This window comes from Silene latifolia, chromosome Y (genome assembly GCF_048544455.1).
Source record: "Silene latifolia isolate original U9 population chromosome Y, ASM4854445v1, whole genome shotgun sequence".
NCBI lineage: Eukaryota > Viridiplantae > Streptophyta > Magnoliopsida > Caryophyllales > Caryophyllaceae > Silene > Silene latifolia.
The window spans coordinates 395,688,739-395,692,965 of record NC_133538.1 but is presented as its reverse complement, the minus strand read 5'-3'; positions in this window follow the sequence as shown (position 1 = coordinate 395,692,965).

Here is a 4,227-nt window from a genome sequence, read left to right as displayed (position 1 = left end):
AGTCCCAGTCTAAGTATATGTACATGACTCTACGACAATCTGTACCTCCCACAAGGGTACCCAATCATATAGATGTATAAGAACCCGTATGCCTTAGTTCATTATTCTTTGCCATTACTTTAATTATTCCAAACTTAAAAATATCCCAAAGATTGTATCTTATTTGAAATACATTACTTCAAAAGTTCGTAAGTGAACTACACTTTTATTTCTTCAAAATAGAAAGCTTAAACTTTACTTTCCAAAGTGTAAAATTATTTCAAGGTTAAAAAGTAATTGAAGCTACTGTACTAAAGCTTAGAATAAGCTAAAAATTTAATATACTTAGTAAGATATATATTATTGGGTTTTAATGAGACAAACCCTTAAAAACAGATTTTTAAAACTGGACAGCAGTGCTATAAAATTAACGGAAAATTCACGTGGTACACTCAAATTTTGTCATTTTGCACGTGGTACCCAACTTTTTAAGTTTATGTACATGATACCCTCCATGTTTGATTTTCATGTACAACATGCCCTTTTTGTCGCTATAAAAAACTCAATTGCGTATAACTCCTAGACCGGAATTCAGAATCGAACAATTTTTTTCCTAAAATGATTATCTCCTCATAATCTACGATTTGAGGAAAAAAAATTGTCGACTGACATTTTATAGGGTTTTTTTAAAAGAAAATCTCAAATTAACCATATTTTCGATCTTAAATTTCCGAATGACCATTTTCATTTTATCAATCTATAGATCACGAAGAGGTAATCAATTTGAAAAAAAAAAATAGTCAATTCCGATTTTTGGTCTATGATTTATGCTCAATTGAAAATTTTAAAAACGATAAAAAGGGTACGTTGTGCTTCAAAATCAAATCTCAAGGATAACATATGCACAAACGTAAAAAGTTGGGCACCACGTGCAAAATGACAGTGTTTGAGGGTACCACGTGAATTTTCCGTAAAATTAATAGTTAAATACAGAAAAATCGAAATGACGCAAGGCCAATTTTCTTAGTTTCCTGTAGGTTTTAAATACAACTTTCATTTTAAAACCAACTTCAAAGGACGAAAGTATCAGGGGTCTAAAAATCCATTTCTAAAAACTGACAGAAAACGATATCCAGAAAGTTTCAGTTCTTAAACGACTTTAAGAAAACATTTTAAGGCAAAGTAAAATTCTAAACATAACTAGACATTATAAAGTTTCTGTGAGAAAAAGATTAGCCACTATATCGAAAGGAAAATATGTTTTACGAACTAAACTTTGAACAAAAGTCTGAAACGCGGTTTACAGGCGAGCTGTACACAAATAATTTATTCTGAGAACTATACATCCGAAACCAGTGAAATTTTCCAGAGGTAATCTAAACTTAAAATAAACAGGAGTCTCTTTTTTAAATTTTCTGGTTTGAGCAACTTCAACAGATGAAATGTCTTTTACAAACAGCCTGACAGAATTGACAGATTTCATAACGGTTTTCACAAAACCTTGTAAAATCCCTATAAAATCGAAAACAATATTTCACAACCTAAAATTTTACACACACCTAAATTTACTGTGTCTCGGCCACATATTAAATTTTCGAGAATTAACATTAAGATTTGGTATTTTAAATCGAATTAAAATAGTTCAGCATTACTAATATCGCATAAACCGTATGAACATTATAAAATGCAAAATAAATACTAAAATCCGAAACAAATACCACAAAAATTCATGGTAGAATAAAATCAAATATAAACTCCATAAATAAAATTTTCTTCAGAAAAAAATAAAAATAAAAATCGAATTAAAAATTCTAATACCCAAAACAACGATTAAAGCATAAAAATCAATATATCAACTAAATAAATTCCCAATTGACAAAATAAAATTATGTATAGACAAAATAATATATAAAAATCATAGAACCAGATTTCGATAATTTCAAAAATCATATATGGGTATAAATCATCATAATATATTAAAAACTCAATAATACATGCAACTACAACAGGTAAATCGTGTAATACCGAGTAACGTCGAAGTTACCTTATTCGCCGAGTTCCGAGTCTACAAAATATTCGTCATAAGTATCCTTTTGAATCTCGATAGTTTTGACAACGAATACAAAAATCAACTGAATCCATGCCTCTAATCAATTTTGCGCACCAATCAATCGTCCACTCCGAACAAAAACAAACTTGAATTAAATTAGGAAAACAAGAATATTAACTGAAGTTGTAGATGGATCGAAATAAAGAAGCAAGAAGGTAAGTACGTAGAATCGTTTACGGATGAAAATGAAGAAGCAAGAAGGCAAGCACGTACATAATATATTTTTTCTTAGAAAACGCAGCCGTATGTAGGGTTTGTTTTCTTTTTTTTTTCTTTTTTAAAAACTAAGATAAATGTAGGTAAATATAAGAGTTTGATAGAAAATGAATAAGAATAAAATCTTATTATTTAAGATGATATATCTAGTCAAAAGAAATTAACAAACAAAGAAAATATTTTCTCATTTTCTTGTTAAATAATCAAGTTGAGATATTGTCAAATATCTTAAAGATTTTAAATAAAAGAATTAAAGAATAAATCATGTTAAATAATTAACTTGTTTAAAAGCAACTAATACACAGTTCAAATGAAAATGAAAATGGACACCAAAAATATATTTTTCAATTGCTTATTCGTTTGGTTCATACGGGAATAGAACTCTTGTGTTAATTTGCAATTCACTGGAATCCAAATCCAATATTCAATTCCCAAGAAATGCTATAAACATGTTTGGTTGCCTTGGGGGAGTTTGTTTTTCCCATGAATTAATCTCCTGTGTAGTGTTTGGTTGAACCGTGTCAATTCACGTGATTTTAATTTCTAATTTACCAATATACCGTTCCGCAATATTACTAACACTTAATTTGTAGGAGTAAATGGGTAATTTTAAAAGAAATAAGATGGGGGAGTTTCCAATTACCTAGGGAGGGGTTGGTAATCAAACTCCTACATCATGTAGGAGTTGAAAACTCCCTTGGAATTGTAAATTCCCCCATTTTTCAATATGAGGGGTAACCAAACAAGTTACCAAAAACTCAATTCATGGGAGTTTAGAATTCCCAAGAATTGAGAGGGTAACCAAACAAGCACTTAAATAAGAAGTCGGTCCGAGAATAAATCAGACTAAAATAAGACGTAAAATGGAACAAATTCAACATTTAACGAAAATCGATAAATTAAAATTAAAACTTTAAATCTCATAATTAAAAAATAAAGTAAATGAGATTAAAAATTTACGGGTGTTACAAGATATGCTTCCTCTCTTCAGCATGTTCTATTCTCTCATGTTCTTACAAGATATGCTTCCTCTCTTCAGCATGTTCTATTCTCTCATGTTCCATCCAATAAAAATCAACCAAAAAATCCACAAGATCGTGATATATCAAGCGATCATAAATTTCGCCTAATCTATCTACGTTTTTTTAGTACAAATCATCAACAAAAACCTAGAAATCATTAGGAACCCCGAAAAATTAAAGTCCGAAACATCGATTTTTGTACAAAGTTACTCTAAATTGGAATGACAAAGATGCAGATTGGTGAGATTATCTTTCTTTCTATGGAATTCATCCATAAAGTATGAAGAAATTGGGTAAAAGTTCTAATGAATACTTTATTTTTTTTGGTGAAAATGAATACTTTATTTTAACAATTTGCATATCTTTCTTACTTCCTTTTTATATGTCATTAAGTGATGCTACTTTTAGCTTTAAAGTTATTATTCTTAATGTTTATTCTGATTCATGATGTAAAGTGAGAAAATGTTTCTACTCTATTACTAACTAATCTGTATTTGCCTAGCTATTTACGAACTAATTACAAGCCATAGTTGAAAAACGACAAGAGACTACTCCCAAGTATTGTTCTATCTATCGGGCACTCAGTTGTTTGTCATTGTAGCACATTTTTATTTTTAGTGTAACACATTTAACTGTTATTGTAACACTTGAGTAATTATTTGTTAGCGTAACACCTATAAGCGGTTATTGTAACACAAATTTGTGGTTATTGTAACATAACTATCTATATCCCATGAGTTCATATGAGTACAATGATTATTGTGGATAAAGAACCCTGAGAAATGATATGTTTGAAGTTGGAACATGTTTAACTTAAACTAAGTCTTGTTCTACAATGCACAACATAAGAGCTAAGACAAGCTTCGCTCTTTGTTTGTTTGATTTTGACATGTTACGATT